The sequence below is a fragment of the Triturus cristatus genome, chromosome 2_1, assembly GCF_964204655.1.
Source record: "Triturus cristatus chromosome 2_1, aTriCri1.1, whole genome shotgun sequence".
In the NCBI taxonomy this organism is placed as follows: domain Eukaryota; kingdom Metazoa; phylum Chordata; class Amphibia; order Caudata; family Salamandridae; genus Triturus; species Triturus cristatus.
This window is the reverse complement of record NC_140581.1, coordinates 716127779-716154190: the sequence shown is the minus strand read 5'-3', so window position 1 is coordinate 716154190 and position 26412 is coordinate 716127779.

Here is a 26412-nt window from a genome sequence, read left to right as displayed (position 1 = left end):
GTGTATGTTTTCCCTGTAGTCACTATGGCCCATGGCCCAGCACACATTAGTGCAAAAGGCATTTGTAAGTTGTTAGATCCAGTATGGCAGAATGAGAATATCCCTAAGGTTGCAACACAATAGGTGAGGCACTGTATAGTTAGCTTGAAGCACAATCCCGGAAAGGGCACCCCTTCACCTGCTGGTAACTTTGCACCACCTTCCTTCCCTTTCGAGGTAATCCAAATGGATATAATTTAAATGGAGTGACTAAACAATCTGAAGTACTTACTAGTGGTAGTTTGTGCATTTAGTAAGTGGGTAGAGGCCTACCCGACTAAAGAGAATACAGCCATAGCAACAGCAAAGGTACTTCTAAAGGAGTACTTGCCACGCTACGGATTGCCACGTGTGATCTGGAGTGACAATGGGAGCCACTTCAATGCTAAAGTCATTGAGCTGGTGTGCAAGGGCCTAGACACAGAAATTCCATGTGGCCAACCATCCTCAATCGGCTGGCCTGGTCGAGCAGTACAATGGCATTCTCAAACTGAAACTAGCCAAGATTCATGAAAGCACAGGATTGAAATGGCCAGACGCATTGCCCCTAGCACTAATGTCAGCAAGAGTGATTGCACATTCTAGGACAGGATTATCACCTTATGAGGTGATTTTCGGGCGCCCTGCTAATGTCTGGGGCATCCCGAGACCTAAACGTTTTTCAGAAATAGAATACCCTCTTTTGATTGATTATTTGTATGCCTTGTCTAAAGATCTGCGTTCTGTCCACCAACAGATATCTGCCACCCTACAACCATTGCCAGAGGCCCCCGGACATCGGATCCAGCCTGGGGATTTCGTCCTCGTATGCCAGTTTCAACGCAAGTCCTGTTTGGAGCCACAGTGGAGGGGCCCTACCAAAGTGCTCTTGGCCACTCGGACGGCTGTGAAGTGGATAGCCGGAAGCACTGGGTGCACACCTCCCATATCAAGAAGGTGCCTCTCCCTCTCCCGTATGATTCCTGGGTGAAGGACGGGATTGCCGACTAGGACGGGGAGCTGGCTCCCTGCTTTGTTCCCTTTTCTGATGCCCGGCTGAGAGGGGCACTGACCGACAAGGAGAGTGATGAGATTTTGTTCAAGGCGATTCCTCCTGAGATAAGGGCTGCCTCAGATACTCCAGCCCCCGCAACACCAAGTCCTGAGTCCCGATCCCCAACAGATTCTGAGTCCTTGCCTTTGTATGTGGATGAGGAAGTGCCTGGGCACACTAGGTACAAACTGCGGCCAAGACCAAAGGACAGTACACCAGCAGGGCAACACAAGAGTTAGGGAAGGACTTGAGTTCAGGGTACAGGCGTTGCGCCTCTGGGCCTGTCTTAGAGTAGAGTGAAGAACTTTGGTGCACTGCCCTGAACACTGGACAGTACCGTTGAGGGTATTTGCCCAGGAGGGAGATTGCCCTATCCTGAAAGAAGGATTGTTTTCTACAAGGGCCGCAATCGTTTTATTGGGTTGCAATTGTGCAGTGCCACCGTGGGAGAGAGAACATTTGATGAATGATAGGAGCCTGCCTGTAAGGCTCTGAAGAACACAGGGAAGAAGAATACCCCTCTGGCTGGTTGTATAGCGTCTCCGATTTCCCCAAGTACCTTTTTAACGATGCATCCCTTTGGTCGCCCAATCCCTGATGAGGAGCGGCCATTTGCAGCTCCCCGCTCCTATTCCCATGGTCCTGTTTGGTCCACCTGGCCCCTTAAGACTAAAATTGTGTTTGTAGTGCTAATTTTGCTTTCCCTGATCTTTGGATTTGGCATACTGTTTTTCCTGGAAGAAAAATATCCTGTGCACGCTTGGATAAGTACTACCCCCACACCCCCTGAACATATTATTGGTACTTTAGCCCCTCACAAAGAAGAACACCGTAAGACTTATAAAGATAATGTTTTTACTCAGACGTAGCATCACACACATGCTGTTTATAATACGACAAACTGTTGGGTGTGTGGGTTGCTGCCTTCGGCTACACACAAGAGTGAAAAGCTGCTGCCCATGCTTTATCCTATATTAATAGTTTTGAAGGCTGGTTTAGCTTGGTCCGTCCCTTCTCTCAACCAGACTCCTTGGAACATAGGGGCACAAGGCCCCGTTCATCTATGAAAATGATATGGTGCTTCCCCTGGAGATGGGTGTTTCGTGCCTTAGAGCAGTGAATAGAGGATGAGCGATAAATAGAACAGAAGAGGATGGGGACAAATTCTCACAGTTCAATGTGACAGAATATTGCCAATCTTTTCAAACACGTAATGTCACTAATGATAAGCCCTTGCACTTGGCGGTCATAAATGTACCGTCTTCATTCTGCGTCCAGGGAATAGGGAGTGTAGAGGTAGGGAACAGTACCTGCAACAAGATGCCTAGGAGCCTGCCATTGATTCCACCACATAACATTTATTTTATTTGTGGAGACAGTGGTTATGTGTGGTTACCTGAGTGGTGGTCAGGGCGGTGTTATCTCTCTTACCTCCTTCCCCTAGTATATGTGGCCGCTTCCAATTATCACAAGACACACCGACTGCAGCGCCGGCATGCTACAGTTTCCCGAGTCAAGAGAGTTGTCATTCCAGATGATACTGATCAGACAGACGCATCTCTGCAGCAGTTCACTGATATAATGAAGGGCCTCACACCATTCTGGGGTCCCATATTCAATAGTCGCAACATTAGGCGTTTGGCAAGGGTAGTAGAAGGGGTCATTAACACCACATCAGATATACTCACGAACATCACAGTTGAGCTCCAGGCTACGAGACTCATCTGGCTTCAAAACAGAATGGTTTTAGATGTTATATTCGCTGATAGGGATGGAGCATGCAGCGTCATCAGGAGCAGTTGCTGTGTATACATACCAGACACTGCCCCGACTGTCACCTTAGCAATTCAGAAACTACATAAGCCAGCTTCAGAGATCCATGTAGATAACGGTTCTTGATCTCTCACGGGATGGCTTTGGGGTCTACTAACGTCATGGGGATGGAAGATTCTGCTTGTCCTAATACGTATTGCAGGTGTCATCTTTATTTGTTGCCTGTGCATCCACTGTCTCCCAGTGTGCTGCACTTACTGTGTTACTCAGCTCACACCAACTCCAAGATCCTCTGGTCACAATATTAAAGTTTCCAAAATGATGTTGCAAGAAGTGCAGTCAATTATGCTCCTCGATGAAGGCCTGTTTGATTATTGAAATGCTTGACTTGTTATTATCTTGCTTTGATCGATAAATGAATGTGTATTGTTCCCTCCCCTAGAATTGTAAAGACCCTGCTGGCTAGCAATAAAGGTTTTAGCCAACACTGCTAAAAGGAGGGTCTGTTAGATTTAAAATTCTCTTTCCTATGATGCTTCTGCCGTGCTGTTTTAGATTAGCATTATGTGGCTAAATTACATGTATTGATGCTTGCATTCAGTAACCTGTCCAGTATTCCTCGCAGTATGCAGCCCCATTAGCCAGTGTGACTCCATTTTATATTTCGCAATTCCTATAAGACTACCAGTTTCGTGCTCATGCTAGGCCTTAGAATTCAGAATCGCTTGCCTCAGCAGAACATTGGATCTCGTTATATTTACCGTTCATGTTCAAGGCTGCAACTCGATTTGCTAACAGTATGATTATTTTGCTCTGCATTCCAACGTATACATGTAGTCCTGCTCCCAGGTTAAGAGGCGATGAGACTCGGCACAGTAACCTTGGGCTGCTGATAGCATGCCCATCTGGCAGGTGTTAGCTCATCTTTCTGTGCCTTCTTTGTTCGTGTTCGGCTCAGGCCGGTACTTTTCCACCAGGGACGTGGCCGAAGTCTCCTAAAGGGTTTATCTTGTATTATCGAGGGTTGGGGAGTCAGTCCCTCCCCAGCCATCTCAGCCATCCCCGGGATTATTCTGCGGTAGGAGGAGAACAGGAGGTTGAGCTTCCTGCTGAGTAAGAACCTCCAGGCTTCCAGATCTCCAGCAAGAAAGAGGAAGGATACTGTGAGAAGGTGGGTTGGCATATGCTGTCCACTAATAAAGTGGGCACCTTGTACCAGGTCACACGACCCTTATGATGTCTGAGGTCAAGAATAACCTTATTGAAAGTTATCCTAGTGGTAGCTATGGAGAGCAGCCTTCAGGCTTAATCTTGAAGGAATGTAAAGCAGCTTGTTTTACCAGACTATCACCTCCTAAATGATTAAATGAAAGGAGAACCACACAGTGTTTATATAAAAATATGTATTCATTAATATAACACTCTCTACACGAGACTAGGGCATAAAGCACACAATACTAAATCCATAGAACATTCGTAAATAGCAAAATACACAGTGGGCTCCAGGGGAAGACCAAACCATATACAAAAAAAATGGTATAACAACAACGACTTTAATAGACACAGTGCCTAGAACACGTAGAATCGCCGGAACCCCAAGGAACCACCCAGAGGAGTGACACAGGGAGCCCACGGAGGATGGGTGCAGTGAGGAAACACAGACATGTGCTCCATACAACTCGATGGGAAAGTCGCAGTTGGAAATTTACAAGTTAAGGATACTTCTAAGAGGACTTCGAGCAAACCCTTTGGAACTTAGGAGGTTCTAAGGCCAACCCACCAGTGAGTACTGAAGTACCTGTGTTACCTATCCCAGAGGAGCCCGGTGCATAGGGGTCAAGTGGTGTCGGGAACCTTTGTTGTTTTCAATGGAGAGCTGCAAAAAAATCCTGCTGCCAGGAGGGCGAAGGATGTTCGGTGGAATCCAAGCCTGGATTCGAGGTGAGAAGAACCTGAAAGCAGAGGGGGCAGAGTCTTGGTCACTTCAGGTGACCAGGGGCTCGGTAACCGAATGCCCACCGATGTCGAGTGCTTCAAGAGTGAAGAAGGGTTGATTGACTCTGCAGCCACGGGGACCAGGAGACGTCGAGGATGGCCAGCGTCCAGAGGTGAGCTGTCCCACAAAGGATGCAGAGAGCTGAGGGGTCGATGTCCGGCTGGAGCACCAACAAGCCTTGGCTACTGCAACCCATGTGGTCAGAGGAAACAGGTTACGGTGAGGACCAGCAAGGTCCACGGGACTCTCCAAGCAATGGAGAGTCAGGGCACTTCTGGAGCAGCCAGGTAAGCCCAAGAATTAACAAGGTGACCCTCCCCAGGACCCCCAGGCCAACAGACCAGGGATCGCGAAAAGAGACCTCAAGCAAGTCTACAAAGCACCAGCCCAGAGGACACTCATGGAGTGGAGGCCGGAAATCTTCTGTGCAAATACTGCTCGGGGTCAGGACTACACGGAGTCCAATGCACAGGCTTGGGAATCGTCACTAAGCATATGCAACTGCAAATGTACGCAGTGCACAGGTGTCGTGTTGCATGGTCCCCACGATGGATACTGGTCTCAGAATCGCTGAGAGGGCAGATCGACCTCAGGGAGCTTCGGGAACCCACCTCCTGTGTTGCTGAAATCTTCGTCCTCAGGAGCTCGGGAGAAGCAAATCAGTCAGATGCGTTTAGGTGCCTGCTTTTGCAGGGGAGTAACTCCTTTACTCCAAGGGAGATTCTTCAGTCGTCCAGCATCGTGCAGAATCTTGGCAGGATCTTGTCCAGGTAAATCCAGGTAAATTCTAATCTTGCAGAATCTTGGCAGAATCTTGTCCAGGTAAAATCTAAAGTCCTGTAGTCAGGTAACCCACTTTATACCCACAGGAAGGGGTTGGAAAGATTCTGTGGACCCTCCTGAGGGAGGGGCAGGACAGAGGGGTGGCTACACCCATATCCTTTGTCCAGTTTCGCACCAGAAGCAAATGGCTCCCAGAACTGGTTTGAGCTGGACTATGCACAGGGACACCAAATGTGCCCCCAGTGCAGACTTTCTGGCACTCTCAGAGAGCACCCACCCAGCCCCAATACACTAAACCCTGTCTGGGAGGTGGTCACACCTCCCTGTGACAGGAGGCCTATTGTCATGCCTTCCTCTGCTCGAGCTTGGCTCAGCAGCAGGAGAGCAGAATTGTGTCTGTGGCTGGCAGCATCCATTTTGTGCTGCCCAGGTTGAGAAAGCTGGTACCGGGTAGACCGGTGACCCACATATGTCCCTTTGGAAGGATGGAATCATACCTCCCACGTCAGTTACTGGCGTGGAAGTATGATTCCAAGGTGTTTGACACCAAACACGACATGTTTCTAAGCAGCTGTTTTAAAGTTAGCATTTACCACAAGGTTATAATGCACTTAAACATATATGTCTGGCTGCATCACAGACAACCCTGGAGAATGGTCTCCGAAGGCTGCAGAGGGGCTCTGCTCAGGCAGGGGCACCCTCTCACATAAAATTCAGCACCCTGCCTTTAGGATTGTTGAGGCCTGCCATAGGGGTGACTGATATGTATTTAAGTGTAGTGATTTAAATAGATATAGTGAACCTATATCTTAAGTAAGTGGTGAAAGCACCAGTTTACACAGTCTGCTGTAGCAGGCTGGTCGTGCCGATTTGGATGGCCTCTTAGGGGTGGCATAATACATGCTTCAGCCCATGGGAGGCCTCTGGGGTTTCTATGCCCTGGGTACATGGTGTACCATATACTAGGGGCTGATAAGGGTACCCCAGAATCCAATCTGGAGTATACCTAAAGTACATGCATATCAATTTACAGGAGAAAGCATATAGACTGGCATCCTGGATAGCAGGATCCCAGTCAGACTAGGCCAAAAACAGTGTGACATCAGCAAAAAGTGGGGGTAACCATAAGAAGCAGATACTACTTTCATACATGTACTCCACCATCTTCTCCAAGCCCCTCCTCTGGTGATCTGGACATGGATTGGACCCCAGCTGAGTCCAAGACACAACAGGAGAAACATGGGAAAAGGAAAGTTTCTGAAAGCCTTACAATTATGGAAGGGTATGAAGATGACAAGCCAGTCATTGTCATGGAAGCTGGCACAGAAGAGACCCACATTACCCATCTAATTCAGTCAGCTCCAAGGTATGCAGCACTGATACCACCACCAGCACCAGCTCTCATATTTGTAAGGCCCCTGCTGAGACCTGCTTTCACCACTACCTCAGTAGAAGTATGCACTACAGAGAGGTTATTGTGGACACACCCACCTAACTCCAGTTCTTTGGGCATTGGCAGTGGCACCAGTGGCTCACTGAAAAAGTTCACCTACCCAGTTTGGGACTTCTTTACAATTAGCAAGCAGGAGGATAACATTGCAATATGCTCCATTTGCAATGCGAGTGTCTGTCACGATAAGCCTGGCTCACACTATGGTAATGGAGGTCAAATGCCCAATATGATAAATGATCACGCAATCCGCTGGGAGGCTCACCTTAAAATTATTGCTGGTGGTGGTGGTGTTAAAGGTGATGAGAGCTGGGAATCTGCTCCAATCATGGTGGGAGGTGAAGGTGATGAGGAAGAAGAGGGTGGCAGCTTTACCCAAAACAACCCTACCCCCAACAGTGTACTAGTAGCACCTGCATCAACAACCTTGAAATGGCACAAGGGTCAGATGGAGATACCACAGCAACTGCATACTGTTACCACTTTCCCTTCTCAAGCCCGATTCATGCTACCGCTTTCTGTCTTTTGTCTGTTTTTATTCCCTCTCCACCGGTATTGGTTGTAGCACATCAGGTGGTAAGGGGAGGTGGCGATTAAAGTGCCTCCCATACCTGACACTGGTGCTTAGCTTTGCTGTTCTAGGATTCCCGGCCCGAGAGGACGCAGGAGCATGCCTCTCTTTGACTCCCAGACTCACGTCTTGAGAGGACACAGGAGCATGCCTCTCTTCCTCTCTATTGTACTACCCGTATGCGGCAGGGGCCGCTAGTGATTGCCCTGACGCGGCAGGAGCTGCAACTGTTTCTCTAACACAGCAGGAGCCGCAAGTTATTCCCCGTACGCAGCAGGAGCCGCGAGCGTCTCTCTATCGTGGCAGGAGCCACAAGTCATTCCCCATGCGCGGCAGGAGCCACAAGTGTCTTCCCATCGCGGCAGGAGCCTCATGGCATTTCCCGTAAGCGGCAGGAGCTGCGAGTATTTCCCGTAAGCGGTAGGAGCCACGAGTGTTTCCCTAACGTGGCAGGAGCCGCAAGTCATTTCCCTGACGCGGCAGAAGCCGCAAGTGATATCCCCAATGCGGCAGGAGCTGCGAGTAATTTTTCTGACGCCGAGCACGGTCGCTTGACCTTTCCCCTTTCATTGAGGTGCGTGGCAGGAGCCGGCAGCCTCAGCTTGTGGTTTTTACACCGCGCATGCGGTTCTTCAGTGTTGGAGTCCCATAGAGGTGCACGGCAGGAGCCAGCAGCCCCACCTCCAATGTGAGTACAATTTTGGTATTTCTTTTGTTTGTGTTTCATATTCCGGAACGAGCACCAACAGGAGTTGCCAGCGCTTTGTTCCGTATTTTATTTAACAAATCCCCTGAGGTGCAGCGTTTTTTCTGGAACCGGTGTTGGGTGTGGACAGAGATATTTTCCTTTGGTTTAGTTTTCACCGCTGTGCAAGGGCCTATTGCACTACTTTGTATGGAGTTCTTCTCCTTTTCCCAAAACCATACGTATCATCTATGCCGCATCCATGGAGAATGACTATGCCCTTTGGAACAGCATATCTTAATTCAACAGGATTGTGCTAATGCCCTTCCATGCTGTGTCAACCATGGTGAGTGTGTTTTCTTTTTCTTCTACAACCCTTTTAGGACAACGACTTTGACTGGTGTGTGTTTCCCACCCCTTTTGTCTTCACCTTTAAAGTCCTTCTATTGCTTCTGTCTTGCAGACCTAAAACTGTTCCTCCCTTCTCTGTGGCTACCCAACAGTCGCTGTCTGTATATCCCTTCCTCCTGTTCACGCCACGATCTAACATCACGCCTAGTACCTTTCCTTCAATTCCCAGCACACCAGGGGTGGTGTATTTCTCTTCCCTTTCCCCTTGGGACCAATCGCCCATACTGTGGTAGTCTGTGTGGAGGATTGGTCCAGAGGTGAGAGGGGTGGCTCTCTTCATTCCTGCGGTTCCTGGTATTCAGGTGAGTGGGGGTTGTAACACATACAGTGACTGCCACAAGATGTACATTGAGCCTACCTGCTGGTTCTTCTGTCCAGAAGTTGCCTGCGTCAGTGGCAGCACAAAAGAAAAAAGAATCCAAACTACTATTACGGGCATGTTGAGGCAGAAGAGGCCATACCAACGGAAGCACCCAACGGCACATTTGTACAAAGGGAAGCTGGCTAAAATGTTAGCGCTGGACCTCTTCCTTTTTTCTTTTGTGGAAGGAGTGGGTTTGTTAGAATTTGTGGCGCTATCTGCCCAAAATGGAAAGTTCACAGCCAGACCTATTTTGCGAGAATTGATGTTCCAGTGCTCGATCACGATGTGCTGCAAATGGTTGCACAAATTTTACAGCAGAGTGCTGTTCACACTATCTTACACCGACGGCAGACATGTGGACCAGTTGTCAAGCTACTGATTACATGTGTATCACTGCACACTGGATCTCTTTAGTGGGGGTTAGGCAACAGCTAGGTACAGGTCTCAGCACTGAAAATCTTTCAAGAGCGTTCGGTGACATGCAACAGTAGCCATGTTCGCCATGTAGAAATCCCAAACAGCTGCAAACATCTTAGAAGACTTTAACAGCAAGGTATTTGAATAGCTGCTACCCAGAGGTTACCCAGGGATTGGTTGCCACAAAGAATGGCAGTAATATAGCTCAGGCCATGGGAAATGGTGGCTAATTCAGGGTGCTGTGTTTGGTGCACTGCATCAACCTCATTGTGCAGAACTTTCTCTACAAAGAAGACCTAGTCAGAAACGTATTGGCCAACTGCAGAAGAATCTGCACTCATTTCAGCCATTCTTTTAAAGCCCAGAAGCAGTTAAGAAACATTCAGCATCCCAGTTAAAGCCCTCATACAGAAGGTGGCAACACATTGGAACTCAACCTATTTCAAGTTGCAACATCTGTTTGAGCAGTACAAACCGATTAATAAGAATGTCATTCAAAAAGGAGGGGCTGCAACTGGGAAAAACACGACCATTAGGATGGACAATTGGGGCATAGTCAAATTCCTAGCAGAGGTGCTACTTCCTATTGAGGTTTTCACATGGGACGTCAGCAAGGAGAACAATATGATGGGCCAATCTATCCCATTGTTGCATCTGCTACAGGACAAGTTAAAAATGCTGTCTGAAAGGTTCGCAGGTGGGAACAAAAATGAAGATGTGTATAACTTAGTTCAGAGCTTAATCCTTCACTTGGCTAATGATACAAGTCTGCAAAGAGACATTGTATTGTCCAAAGAGTACATCTGTGCAACAATACTTGATCCATGGTACAAAAAAATACTGGCCACTTTAATTCCTTTTTCAGAAGGGGATGTTGCAGAATACAATACGTGGATTGTTGAGTGAGCCAGAGACCTTGAAGAAGAATGGCTTGAGTCCCACTCTCGGGCACAAGTTCTGGGGTGCCACCATCAACTTCCAAAGATGGCAGTCCTGTTGTCTCACAGCAGCCAACACCAGCAACAAGACCACTGGTGACAAAAGCAACAACAACAGGTACACAACAATTGGCCCCAACCTCTGCATTGACTTCATTTCAAGTGGCAGGTCTTAAGTCCAGTGCAGAGGCAATGGCAAAAGAGGTCAAGCAAGTGACAGCACCAATGACCATTCAGAGGATGTTCCAGGACTATCTGGATGACCCAAGAGAGGTCTGGGTGGATCAAAACCCATTGGTGCATTGGAATGGGAAGATGCACCAAAGCAGAGAGCTCAGAAGGCTGGCAATAAAGTATCTGTCTTGTCCGGTAGTTGGAGTTTCTGCTGAGCGTGTGTCCAGTGCAACTGGGATAGTTGTCACAGTGAGAAGCACCAGTCTCTCGCCTCAAAATTTGGAGCTATTGACCATGTTCAAAATGAACCAACACTTCATGCCACACAATTACACCGTTCCTGAAATACCTCAGGAGGAGGATGAGGGTGATTGGTCAGACTCAAGTGTGTTAGCTGACCAACATCTAAGTGAACCACTTTAATTTGAGGATGAACTCTACTTCTTTGACTGGGAGCATGCCAACATCAAACTTTTTAATTCTTTATTGTTGAAATGATTTGCCAAAGAAAAATAAAAAGTATATAGCTTGCATTATGTTTGTGTCTAACCTATGTAGCCTCACCATTGTTATACACATGCATTGCCAGATTGGAGTTGGACCAGTGTGCAGTTAAGAATCCTCCCCATTTCCTTCAAGGACATTGAAGACAATGTCTGTCTCCCTCCCATGCCTATCCTTTTTTCTTCATCCCCAAGCACGGCTAACCTGTAAAGATTGCTTGATTTACAAGACTGTCAAATTCCAAGGTGTTGCTTGCATCAGAGAGAAGATACAATTGTGTACCTACCACTGTGCTTGGATTGGAACAGGTAACTAACTTGTTGCACCAATGAGTGATATATTATTAAGTGATTGTGAGTGATGATTGATGATTCATGTGGTGGCAGACAGTGAGGAAAGGTGTTCAACTAATAATTTGTAAACTTGGTTTCAATGACCTGCAATGTTTTAGGCCTGATGTGTGATCATTTTTCCTGAAGGTGATTGGTCCTTTCACACTTAGCAGGATTTACTTGCAGGATCCACTCTTTTTTTCTGGTTCTACAGAGTCCAGACCAGTCACTTTAGTTAACAAACACAAATCTACATGAAAAATACTCAAATTCTGTTTCTCTTCTTGTTCATCAACAGCCGTGCAGTACAGGTCTATCTCACTCGAGTCAGGACGGAGTTGGACTGACTGATTACTTGGAGTCAGGAGAAGGATGGAAGGATTCAGGGAGGGACTACCTCAACAGCCCGAAGAAGGAAGGAATTGAGTCTATTGACTTCAAAGAAGCAAAACCAATATGATGATGACTCTGAGGCCTACTCAGCTCTGTGGACTGGTCAGAGGTGCATTGATATGGGAAATGCTGCAGGGTTCTTCTGCACAAAAGGTGAAAGCTCCATAACACTCCTGCTTACCTTACCGGACAGGTTCAGCCAGGCACCCAAGACGGGCATTCAGGGAAGAATGCAGAATGCAGATGCCCCGCCCAATGTGGCAATACAGTATTATTAGTTTTTTAACAACCATAATTTTTAGAACTTAGTGGGTTCACTAATTACAGAGGAAGCCAGGCTGCACAAAATGTGGTCACAGTTGTACAGTAAACTTTAGCAGGGACTTTTGACCCCTCTCACTGTCGGACCATGATCCCCATACCTCTGTGTCATTGACACCTTTTTGACCTCCAGATAACCCTCATCTCATTGCCTCTTAAATGTTCCCTCCTAGTACCCCATATTTGGTAGTGCACCAACCAATTTATCAAGTCTTTGAGTGACCACAATCACCCTTCCTATTTGCCCTCCATTTGCATTCTAAGTGTAACCCAGGTGCCTCTGTCACTGTTCATTCTTAAGTGCCCGGTTGGATGCACATTGCTCGGGCTCCAGGCACTTCCCACTCCGTACAGCTCTGTCGCTGTGTAGTGTTAGTCTTTGTCACAGCTTTCCTCAAATTCCCTTTCCCATCCATTCATCAAACCCCTAACTCTCTTCCCGGGGCTATGTGATTTATTGAGGTGTGACTTAATTTACATAATAAATGGATCACAGACTTGGTGGGGCAGGTGTAGTGAAAGCAACACCAACTCACTGAGGTGTCTTCTTTTTCCTGAGCAATAGCCCACACCAGCCCCGCTTACTCACCCACGAATAAAAGGGATCATTCAGGCCTTCTCGACTCCCGACTCTGAATCTACTTCTCCTGACTCAAGGAATTCATACTTTTAGTTTTCATTAAATACTTGCTCCTCATTGTTCAGAAGAAGTTACTATTGCTTGTTTCTGTTATAATATAAGGTATTCTTTTCTTTGTTGTGTCGGGTGGCAGTAGTCTGGTCTTAGCCACTGTAAAGCTATGATATAAATATATAGCCCACTAACTGTTTTTCTTTCAATTTAGTTGCATGTGATGGATAATTCTTTGTATTAATCCTACAGCTGGAGCTCACCTAGGTGAAAGTAGGACCTCACTTGTTGTCAATGTTATGTCTTCCCTGGTAGCGCACTAGCCAGCTACACCATTAAGAAGGCCCTTGGGAAACCCTGCAGTTAGTTTTGGAAGAGTGAGGGAGGTAGAAGCCATTGATTCCTCTATTGAGGTATGAAAACTATGGAGTGAAGTGAACTAGTTTAGTTAGTGAGTAAGTAATTTCTACTGCAGATAAGTACTTTAATTTTCCTTGTTTAGGTAGACTATTGTTCGGCAAAATAGGCAATGGCAGCATATCCTAGCCCCTAATGGTCAATAATATAGTTACAGATGGTAGTAGGACCTGGTTGCGCAAAAAGGCTGCAGTGCAAAGTAAAAGTAAAATGCAAAAAATACTTCAGGCATAAAGTATCCGAAGAATAATTTTTCCCTTTACTTTCAACAATATAAATAAAAGTTTTATTAGCCACCGACTCCACCCACAACAGACCGACCCCTCTCCCCAAACAAATCACCTCGTCCCCCACCAATGTCCCAAAATGTTTTCAAAGAAAACTAGTTCAATAAAGCTCAAAACCGAAATCCTGTTCCCTTCCCAATTCCCACCCTCTTCACCCACAACAAAAGTCCCTCCTTACACAACCAAAATTAAAAAAGGTCTTAGAAGAGGGTGTTCTCTATATGGGCCTGGAGATTTTCCAGGTTTTCCTCTAGGAATGCCATCCAATGGCTCAACTGCGCCAGCTGGTGCAGGGCACGATGTTGCAAATGGCAGTTCGAGAGGAAGGAGGGGCAGCAGTGGTGGTTGTACGGGTGGCTGCCAGATGCCGGTGGTGTCATGAAAACCCTGCTCGCCGACAGACGTCAGTGGACGGGGCGGTGCCTGATGCCAATAAAGAGGGCAGTCTGTGAATGGAGCGCGCTTCAACCTCCATCACAGATTCCTGCCGAGCCTTACCCGCACTCCAGTTTTTGCCGCACCTACCTGTCTTCTCGTTGTTGTACGCTGTTGGGTCATGGAGACGTCTCTGGCGTGTTCTTACTGCGACGGGAGGAGTCTTCTCTTCCGGGTCGCAGTCTTCTTTCTGTGGCATTAGCTGTTGTTGGCGTTTCCTCGCCGGCAGTTCTCCTCGCTATACAGCTTCTCCTGGACAGCGCTCTCACAACTCCTTTTTCTTCACCAAACCTGTAAGGAGAAAAAAGGAGAAGAATGTATTTAAAGAGTCCTCGCCTCCTAACTCACAGTAGGATCGATGAATCGTATTTCTATAATATATTTTACTTACCTGATTTATTGCTTGCTATGCAGTGGTGTTTTGGAGCCTTTTCTTTGGTTTTTAAGCATCTTCCCTTATGCTGGAAAATAAGAGAGTTGTAATAGGTTATTTTCCTGAACCCTAAGGATAGCCTATTCTAATGAGACCCAGCACCTTTTTGTGGAAAGTATATTTTTTGTTTTTTCCCATTAGTATTTTTGGGTCTTGTGGATATTATGGTGGCCTTCGTTAAGGTAAGTACTGTTTACACTTTTCATTAATTGAATACCCGGTTCAACAGCCCTAACGTTAATGCTTAGTACCTTTTATGCTTGTAGACACAACAGTTCTAAGATAATTCCTGCACATCTATACCTGAAAATGAATTGGAAGAGGGATGTTTATAAGGTATATCACTTCTAATATACATCACATTATTATTAAACTGACTTTCCTCTGTATGCATGAATATCATTACGATATGTTATTTTCACATAGGATGTATCTACAATCAACCTCGTAAGAATATCATTCCATCATGTTCGACTCCTTTTCCCTTTCCTTGTTTTGTTTTCCCCTCTTCCCGGCTTTTTCCTCTTTGGCTTTGACTGTGTTGGGCTGATTTGGTGGTTGAGGGAAGTTGTGATCCGGCATCTGTTCATCCACCTTGCTTCTGCGGAAACACCAGGTGAGCTCCACGGGCAGTGCTGGTGATGCTGTTGCCAGGAGGCTGGAGGTGCTGGCAGCTAGCTGGGAGAACATGGGCCAGATGCAGCGGCAAATGCCTCAGCCGCCTCCTCCCCCAGAGCCACCAGCAGTTGGTACTCAGCCCCAATGGCCTTCAACCTCTGCCACCAAAGCTGGGCTGCTATCTCCTGCTGTGTAGGTGGTAGGCTATGTAGGTGGTAGACCACCAGGATTTTTTTTTCAAGCTAGAAAAAAAGACAAATTGCAAACAATGCTTTGTGCAAACACTTATTTAAAATCATATAGTGGCACAGTAGCAGCACATTGCTAGTCCCCTAGGGCCACTGGAATTTGATATGCTTACGAGTCACAGGGCCATTATTTACACACACATACCTCACATAAAAGCACTGATTGGCTGAAAGGAATTAAGGCAGAATAACAGCACACCAGATTAAAAACCTGTTAATTTTTTTCTTTTAAAGGATTTCCTAGTTAAAAACTAAATTGACACTTTGAGATTAAAAATAAAAATAAATTACCTCTCATTAATGAGTAAAGCATTATGCCTATGGAGTACAAGTATTCCTGTTGTGCTAAATTAGGGGAGGCATGCTAGCTAGCACATTGGGTACTTTGCTGCTCTCTGCAGTCACCAGTTGGGGCAGCTGTAATGGACAATTATCTTACTTTAATTCCAATGGCCCTTCTCTTCTCCAAATGCCTTTCAATTCTACCCGGACTCCAAAGGGTCAGATGAATAATAATGGTACCGCATAACACACGCCATGTATAAAATGTAGATATCCTGTCTGCCGTAAGTAGATGGTGGGAAAAACCATGCACAGCTGTACAGGGAAAGAAAAGGGAAATATAGACTGCATTTTTCATGTTCATCACAGAGTATCTCATCCCTAAAACTCAAAATCAGATACTCAGTCTCACTTTACTCTCTGGCCTCACAATCCTCTCAAAATTATTTCCAACAAATGCACTCGCTTGGCAGTAAGGTAAGGAATGGAAACTTAACTAACTCTACTGCAGGGTAAGTTAGAGGGATTAGGCCGGGTAGATAAAGGTTTTGCTATAGAATAGTGCACACAATTCACGGCCACCGCGATTCATGTGTCAGCATGGCAGCTGCTGTTTAGTTTATTAGCAGGGTACCCACTTGTCTCTACATTCTATGTTTGCCCTGGACTCTTTTAAGTATGATAACGAGGCCAAATAGAGTTCTGTTAATCCACATCCTTAGAAGTTATGACTGTGGAGAACACGCATCTTTCTGCAAATGCGTTTGTTTTCTTGCACTGAGGACTCTTCCCTGCCCCCCCCGGGGACGAGGATGAGTTCAGAGGGTGAAATAACAAGTATGCAGTCAACTGCTTCCAAACAGCCACTCCCCTCACTGCTCCTCTGGTGCTGCCAACTGGGGCTGTGTTCACCGAGACATGAAGGCTAACAAAGTAAGGTAACATTCAGAAAGGAGTCAAGGGAGAAGCAAGAATTGCCATATAGTTTCAGTGCTTCTATACAAGTTGAATTTGCAACTCTCATGCTTTTTAGGAATTTCCCACTTCTCGTTAGCACTGATCCCTGACCTCAGAGAAGTCAATGCAATTTCAAACTGGAAATCTTGTTTTTTATTAAAATGCCATATTTAACATGGCACAGCAAGATCTTTCGGCCGAGATGCACAATTTAAATGTATTCCCTTTATGCATTCCAAAGCAGAGCCGAACATCTTGCTTTTGTATGACGCTTGTTACTGACTGGTCGGCTCTCCTTTTTGTCAAGGTTGCTAACCAAGACCTGTGGTATGGAGTTTTCACAAGGATCACCCGGGTAAATTTTAGGGATCTGTGAGGTGTGCTCCGTTAACCTGGAAACACTATGATTTTTCACAATTGCACTCCTTAACTAGTGATACTAAAAGGTGCTGGTTCTCTTTGGAAGTATTTACTCTTGTGGCTAAGGTGGTAATATTTAGCAGGGAGGAGAGGAGCATCACGTTTCTAATGATTCACTGTAACCTCTGTTTTATTTTAGTTTTCATAGTCCACAAATTGGCAGCAATGTCATCTGAATGTTTTTTGTTTTTTTTAAAGCAACGTACTTACTTTGTGTGGCAGAGAAAAGACGAGGTGAGATATAGCAATGTTTTGGCAAACAACTTTTTTTTCTTTTTCTGTAATTTGCACTTTTGTAGCAAAGTCAGTTGTAGTGGGAGGGGGTAGAGTACTAGAAAACAGGTAGATGAATGTTACTTAGGTTATAAGGCATAACACTGTTTTGGGTCATAATTGAGAAACTCTCTGAAAATAGGGATGCATTTTTGTTGTTCCCCTTTTCAGTGATGCCATCTTAGATGGCAATATTTTTTTAATTTTGTTTGAAAGTTTAACGGCTATTACACGTTTGTACAAATAATCAATTAAATAAAGTACATATGCAAGTTTGCTAGCGCCAGTTCCAGCAGTTTCGATGACAGTGCAGCACAGCTGGAAAGTAGTATGAGGACGGTCCCATTGCATTTGCTAACCAAGACCATATATCCTTCGTGGACCAATTATTCCACCTTTCACTGCGCTTCAATATATTGTACCAACCACGACACATGAATTCTGTGATAATTAACCTTAACCTTGTGTTGGAAAAATAATTGTGTTTATGCATTAGTTTTATCAAATTGTTCAGAATTCTGAAGAATTCGGATGCATTTCTTTAGGTTTTTTTAAATAAAAATATTTATCACAACAAAAAAATCATACTGCACAAGGAGAAACATTTCTTATCCTAACATTTTGCAGCTTTTGCTTAAAACCAATCCTTGTTATTTCTCAGTGATGGGATATCTCATTTTTTATTAGAAAAAAACTTTTGATTGAGTTTATCCATTGTAAAAATGAGGTATAACCAAACCCACATCATCAAATCAGCATAAATAATTCCATCAATAATCAATAACAGGAGATACACCACCAGGAACTACATATTTCAAATTGCAGATGTCATATGTTTCCTTCATTGTCCTACAATAATGGACTCTCTGCTTCTACTTCCTTCTATCTTTTCTATGTTGATGTCTCTTGTAGGACCGGGGGTCACCAGGCCCTATGGGGGTAACGTGACTCGAGCAGGTAGGCAACCAAAGGCTTACGTGTAAAGTGACCATACAGCTCTCACATCCACTGAGACAGGAAACGCACGCAATAATTGACACCACACCAGTAGGTTGAATAAAACCAATCAGTTTTATTTCGTTCAACATTAGGATCAGAAGCAGTGCATTAGAAATAAATTTGGCAGGTCATTAACACATCGAAACCTGGCCTGGAATCAAAGCACAGCACATAGCAAATCCATAGCACTTTAAATATGGCAGTTTAACATAGCGCTGCACATAGCAATTCAATAGCGCGTTAAAACATGGCATTCAACATAGCGCTTCACATAGCAATTCAATAGCGCTTCAGATATGGCAGTTTAACATAGCGCTGCACATAGCAATTCAATAGCGCGTTAAAACATGGCATTTACCATAGCGCTGCACATAGCAATTCAATAGCGCTTTAAAACCTGGCATCTCCACATAGTGCTGCACATAGCAAACCACTAGCATTCGGGAGACATTGTGGCATAAAACAATATGCATCTCATTAGGCGTCCAAGCACACTATGCCGTTCAACATTATGCATGCCACTGCGACTATCAGGCATATGTCAGGACAACCCGCCTACACATGCCCCAAAGACGTTGCAGCTGCCCACTGTCCTGCGGGGCAGCTGTGCCGAGTGCACCAAGTTCCCGCAATGTTGGGGTCTCCTCCGGGACTCGGAAGGAAAGTTTGCCCACTGCCGCAGAACTCACTGTCCGGTGGGGCAACTACACAAAGTACAGTTAGCAGAGTCACCGGGGGTGGGCACCGATAGTGTGCCCTGACACCCCCCCACCACAGTAGACCTGGGCCCCCTTGGCACCCACGTTGGCGCTAGAGCCCCTCACTCACCGGGACTCTCCGGGTTCTGCTCTGGGCTCCGTCTCCTCATGTGCAGGGCTCTCCTCTGCTCACGGGGAGCCCTGCTGACTCCAGCTCCTCCTGCGGCTTCACCCGGGCTCTCCTCGCTCTTCACCCGAGCCCCCTCCTGGGACTTGGGACTTTCAGGCCTGGCTCGCGGGGCTCTCCCTCGCTCCCGGGAGCCCCGCCGATGCTTGGCCTTCGCTGGGCTTCACCCGGGTCCCCTCCTGGGAGCCGGGACTTGGACTCCGCTCCCGCTTCCTCGCGGCTTCAGGCCAGGCAGCGGGCAGCACTTTCGACACCTCCGGCGCGCCCCGCCTCCAGGAGCACTCTGCCGGCCAGCGCGGGGTAGGCTCCCGCCTGGCTTCGTCCTTCGGTCGGCTTCCGGCTGCGCTTGGGCTCGTCCGGCCTCACGGGCGGCCCCCTCAGCAACGCCAGTCCTTCCTGCCTAGGCTCCGCCCACGCCAGGCAGTCTCCACATCTTCCGGGTCACCGCGGGCAGCGCAGCGGCTCTTCTCTTTTCGTTGGCCCCGGGCTGCGGCAGTGAAGTTAGCGGCTCTGAAGTGCGGGGTGGGCTCCCGCTGACTTCAGTAAGCACCATGTCGAGGGGTGGGCACCCGCCTTAATTTCCATCGGCACCAGCGCGCACACACGCGGGGTGGGCTCCTGTTATCTCCCCAAACATATAGTGGGGTAGGCACCCACTAAAGGCGGCATCACGTGGTGTGGGCTCCCGCTCCGATTTTAAATCATCTTGATGGTGCCCGAACCATGGGGTGGACTCCCACGGGTTCCACTGTGCCCAACACGTCGCTGCTGCGCAGGGGAAGCGGACTGCAGCGCCCACCAGACACTAGGGAGCAGATAGCTGGGATGGCAGCACTCACCAGCAGAGCACAGTCAGCAAAATGTAGCGCCCACCGGATATAGCGCTCTCCTTCCACAGGCAGCTTGTATATAGTGCTCTCTCCCCGCAGGGACTGCAGTCAGGGTCCCACGAGGCGCTTGCTGGTTCCTGCGCCCTTTGTTGAGGGTTTCTTAAGGGGGGGTTGAGTTGGTGGCTGAAGACGGACTAATTAGTCTCTGCAGGTCGTCCCTGGGTTCTCCTTCCGCCAGGCCAGATCAGTGGGTTAGTTCAGGATCCCTCACTCAGCTTAAAAGGCAGCACCTAAGCCCTGTCACTTCCAGCGGCATAGGTCCCTGACTAAGCCCTACCGCCTAAAGCTCCTGCGTAGGTTCCTCCAGGTCAGCATCGTCCCAACTATAGTTTTCCCTCGCCCTGTGGACAGTAGAGGGGTGTAGGTAAGCTCAGGGCCCAGCACACAGGCCCATGTGGCGGTAACCCCTGGCAGCAGGTCCCCTCTCTCTCAGGTCCACCCTCTGACTGAGCACATGGCAGCCCAGCTCCGCCCTTTATATGCCCCTCACCCCACCTACCAGACAGTGCCAGAAGCTTCTAGAAGCGTCTGGGGAAACTGGGTCTAACTGGCCTAGGGGGAGGGGTAGAGCACCCTGGGTGCCAGGCTGCCCTCCAAAAGCTGGGGTTGCTGGGAAATAACCCCTAGACTGTTAACCCAGCTCAGTCAAACGGCGCAACCACACAGCTATGGCATCCATTTTAAGTTACATGTTTAAAATGGGAAAACTCAGTCTGCGTACACCATCACACAGCTTCAATCTTCGCATTTATTTAACATGCGATTTCCCTTAAAAGCGAAAAATTTCAGGGAAAAGGGCCAAGTCCAACATAACCCCCTTCCAGCTAAAAGCCAGGGTAGACTGATCAATGCCTTGATAAGCTTCCCTGCTTGGGGCGAGAACAGGTGGACGCAGGCTCGCAACTGCAGGAGCACCCGCAGGTTCTCCTCCACTCTGGCACCCGATGGTTCCCTCTCTCAAACCTTCCTCGACCGACTAAGCCACCACCCGGGGGTTCCCTAGCTGGTTGTGGCCAGGACTGGCCCCTGTGCCATCCTGATGTCTCTGGCCCTTGCGGTCTAAAAGAGTGGGGGGCAGTAACCCCAGGACCGTAGTACCCGTTGACCACTCTCCTCCTCCTCCTCCTTGCAGTTCCAAACTGCCACTGGTCCTCCCACCTGGGGTCCTCACTCTCAGGCTGACCAGCCATCAGGGGCGAGGCTCTCCTCCCCCTACCTCTCCTTCTGGGGTTCCTCACCCTACTCCCATGCGAGGCACCCTCAGACCACCACTCTCTCCCCAGTCCAGGGCCTTGACCCTGCAACTGGTTCCCCAACCTAGGGTCCAAACCTTTAGGCTGTACCGGTGCCAGGGGCGAGTCCTCCCTCCCCCTGCACCCTCTCCCAGAGTTCCGCACCCTCCCAACGGGAGTAGTACCCCTAGAAGACACTTCTGGGGGGACACTGCTAACAGATGTCCCACCCGCCAGGTCAGGTAGAGCACCCTGGGTGACAGGCTTCCCTCCAAAAGCTGGGGTTGCTGGGAAATAACCACTAGACTGTTAACCCAGCTCAGTCAAACAGCGCAACCCCACAGCTATGGCATCCATTTTAAGTTACATGTTTAAAATGGGGAAACTCAGTCTGCGTACACCATCACACAGCTTCAATCTTCGCATTTATTTAACATGCGATTTCCCTTAAAAGCGAAAAATTTCAGGAAAAAAGGTCAAGTCCAACATCTCTCATTCCCCAGTAATTGCTCCAATCACTCCATATTTTGTAATATTTTTTAGGGCAACCCCTCACCTGGTATACAGGCATTTCCAAGTCAATGCAACTATCCAGGCTCAACCTCCACTACCAAGCAAAGGGGGTTCTGGATTTTATCCAATGCCGGGCTATGTCGATATGAAACTGAAGTATGACAATTTTAGGATCATGGGGTATTGACCAACCCAGCATTACCTCCATGGTGTCAAAGACCACTTTCCAGAAAGGGATATATTTTTTACATCCTATACCATGTGCAATAAGTCCCCGTCATATCACTGTATACAGCAGACATAATACTTACACACAAGACAGGCAGGCCCTTTCCAGAAAGGGATATGTTTGTTACATCCTAGATTATGTGCAATAAATCCCTGTTATACCCCATCTTAAACATATCAGGGAGGAAATCATTCTTATTTTCCACAGCCTATATCTGGTAAAAAATACTCTGTGTAGCTTTTCAATTGGATGAGTCAGTATCGAGAAGCAATAGCTGACTCCCTATAGGATGCTAGCACTTCCTGCCAATCCTCATTGAAATAACCAACATTTTGACTTCCACTTTCAAACGTGAGATCAGGTGATATGAGTTACATGCGTCAGGTGGTCTCTTTGTCTTGTGCATGAGTATTATGTCCACTGTATGAAGATCCAGTGGTAATCTCTTGGTTTGAATGGGCGCTGTCAATACTGCTCTGAAATGGCTGATGGTTTTCCTAGTAAAGGCTTTACAGAATTTTGCCTGGAACTTGTTAGGTTCCAGAGTTTTATCCGACTACATTTGACTAAGTCCCTCTTCCATGCTTGACAAAGCACTCCAAAAGAGTCGGAGTATTAGGGACCAGGGAACAGTATACCTGTGTGGTTTCATAATCCTTCAAATCTGCCATGAGCAATGTTGCATCGAGTAGATTGAAATGGATTAAAGTCTCGAATTATTTTGATGGGAGACAGATAAAGGGTTAGTGCGTGGCTGAGTTGAAGATATCTGAAGAATTGGGTTTTATGTAGCCCAAAAGTCTCATGAAATTGCATGAATGATTTAGGAGTTTCAACTTCAATGACACATCTCTCAATTGGGATATTCCTATTTTGTCTCATTGTTCAAATTCCCAGAGTATTGGCATTTACTGAAACATGCATACGACCCAAAGAGGAATTTCTTTAGTTAGTTTCTGTCTTAAGCCCATATCACTAATCATGTCTCTCCATACTTTGAAGATAACTTTGGTGGCTGGCATGAAAAAGGGGTACACCTTGCCCCCATACACTGGGTGAAGGACCAACATGTCTTCCATCGCCCATTTTTTAGAGACAAATGCAGTCACTCTGCATGTCACAATACCATTCCATTAGGGTCAGTAGTTGTGATACTCTAATAAAACAGGATGTCAGTTGCCGCTATACCGCTGTAGTTGGTAGACTTAAAGCATTTGGACAACCCTATTTTGAGTGTACCGTGATTCCACAATAATTCTCTAAAGATACAATTGATGTTAGAGAAAGAGGCACAAGAGATATTGAACTGACAATTTTGCAGTTGGTACAGTAATTGTGGCAATGCTACCTTTTAAAAAATGTTTGGTCTCCCTAATAAAGAGAGTGGGAGCCCTGACCGACACATATCATCAGTTAAACTATTTAAAAGGGCTGAATGTTCCGGGACCATGCTGCCTGATGGACTTGAGTGATATAAAATCCTAAATAGTTGAAATCACCCTCTGTCACATGGATGCCCGAGCTCTGTCAAGACGTGGTGTATCTCCCCCTCAAGGAATAAGGGCCCACTAATTTCTCTGAATATACGGAGGACATGCAAGACTCTAGGCCTGACCACTCGGTTTACGATTGGAACAGCAGGACATCATCAGAGTTAAGATCGATCCAATCACCTGTCGTATTGGAAATTAGCTGATATGTATCGCCACACTGTAACTCATGTTTGAGTATAAGAGCTGGATACATTTAATAAGGGTTTCACTCAGGCCAAACTTATGCAGCAAGGCAAACAAATAATCGCACACCACTGAATTGAAAGCTTTCTCAAAGCAAGTTAAGAGAATCAACACGGAGTTGTGTAGCCATTCTGCCAATGCCAAAGCGTTATGCAGGCACCTAATATTATGTTGTGTGGCGTTCTAGGCATAAATACGGATCGGTGTCTCCAGATTAGGAGTGGATCACAGTGAGGAATGGATTAGCCAGTGCTTTAGCTAGAATTTTGACCTCCTCTTTCAAAAGCGAGATCAGGCGATATAAGAAGCACACATCAGGTAGTCTGCCTGTCCTGTGGACAAGTATTATGTCTGCTGTATGAAGATCCAGGGGTAATCTCTTGGTCTCAATGGATGCCGTCAATAATGCGGTGAAAGAGTTGAGGGTTTTAGAAGCAAAGGATTTAAAGAATTTTGCCAGGAACTCGTTTGGCCCCGGAGTTTTACCCAACTGCATTTGCCTAAGAGCTGCACATAACTCCTCACTTGTAATTTCTCCCTCCAAGGAGTTTCTCTTAATGCGTCTTGAAGGCAGGTCTGCCACAAAATCGGCTAAAGTATTGGGAGAAGGGATATTTCTTTGATGAGCATGCAAGGGCACTATTCCAGTGGCTTTCGTTAGTTATTGTTTATGATGGTTATTAGGATTAATGATATGCTCACCAGGAAACCATGCCATGCGTTTGCTCGAGTTTTTTGGTAGATCAGATTAACAATGATCACTGTAGCTGAAATTCCCACTCCCACTAACCAACCTTCAACAATGAGTTTCCAGACAGATTTCCAGAGTCAAGCAGAACAAAGTTATGCCTGTTGCTCCCGCCTGCTTTCACCTGATTGCTGCCCCACTTCATAATCATTTACGGTCAGTGATGGCCAGATTTTTGGAGATTAGTGACAAGATATTGGGCCAGATCTACAACCACCCAATTTACGAGTCGCAAATTGCATCGCAATTGTGAGTTGCAATTTGCGAGTCGCAAGTTGGGATGTACAACAGTGTCAGAGACACTGTTAGCGATTCCCAATGGGGTCGCAAAATGCGAGGCTCATGAATATTAATGAGCCTCTCGCAATTTGCGACCCTTTTGGGAATGGCAGGCTCTCCCAGGTATGGTGGCCTGCTGGGCTCAGCAGACCACTATTTCTGGGACTGCTTATAAATAAAGCAGTTTTTTTTAAATGCAGTCCGTTTTCCTGAAAGGATAACCGGATGCATTTAAAAAACACACAATGAAACGTTTTTGTTTAATTTTTTAAGGGCAGGTAGTGGTCTCTGGGATCTAGGCCTGCCCTTAAAAAATATTTTCAGAGCCAGTCACCAAGGGGAAGGGGTCCCCTGGGGACCCCTTCACATTTGCAAGTCCATTACCACCCTCTTGAAGAGGGTGGTAATTTGTCAGTGTTTTGCAATAGCAATTGCGGTTGCAAAACATTGGTACATGGCTTTGCGGTCGCTATTAGGAAGGGAATGCCCCTTCCTAATAGCGAGTAGCAAAACCTATTTAGCAAATCGCAAATAAATTGCGACTCGCTAAATAGGCCCATGAGGGTTTTGCATGCGCAAACAAGTCGCAAACCCATTTGCGCATGCAAAAACAGGTCGTACATCTGGCCCATTATTTTTAAACCTAACCAATTACTATCTTGTACCACAACACAATTCAATCCCAGTGTCCTTTGACTTTGGACATGGTGCTATCATATTTTAAAAACCTTCATCCATATATATCACTTTCCACTTTTTGTTTTCCAAAGGCAGCTGCCCAGGAACTTCTCTATGTATACTACGGATCGGGCACCACATTTTCTGCTGCACGAGTCTGTGCTCCTTTCTCTCAATCAATTTCAGCAATAACAACTCTTCATTCCAAATAAAGCCTGTGCAGGCATCCATTGTATGCTCTTTCATTGCTACTCAGCAGCCAGGATAATTGGTCTTTATTTCCTTCAGGTCTTTATGTTACTTTTATTTTAGGGCCGACCAGAGCCCCTGCACAGGTAGGGCTCGGCCGACCCCTCGTCACCGTAGCGCTGAAATAAGACCTGGGAGCACCAGAGAGCAGGAACAGAAAGAACTGTATTTACAGCAGCATTGCAAACGCTCGGAAACAGTGCACTATATATCATGGCTGCAGTTAAAGCCTGCGTGTATGTAGCCAGGGATTCTGCAGCTGATATACAACATACAGCAAAAGGGTGGAGCTGGCGCCATTTCTTATCTGCCTGTTTCAGGAGAACGCCGGGCGTGCTCGGTTTCTTGCAATGCAGCATTCTCATGTACTTGTAGATATGTTTTTTTTTTCAGTCCAGGCACATGCTCATCCTGCTTTGTTATTATCCTGTTTGTTCAGTTGCAAGGTGGTTACAGTGTGGTTTAAGGTTTCAAAGTAAAAGGCCTCCAAGACATTAGGCTTGGAAACAAAGTTCATTGTAATCCATTTACAAATACACAAGGCACAAAAACATACACTCCGTGTGTGATTTACATATTTCTTAATGTATCCATTTGTATTACTTCATAGTTGTAGTTTCTGTGCATTGATGACCATAATCTGAATATTGCACGAACGTGGTATTTGTATTGTGCAAATTTAGCCAAAAGGCAGCAGGGCACTGTACAGGGTCAAAAGAAAAGATGCAGGGGCTTATGTACAAGCCCCTAGTGCTGCAGGTGCGTCACTTTTACTACTGGAAAAAGTGA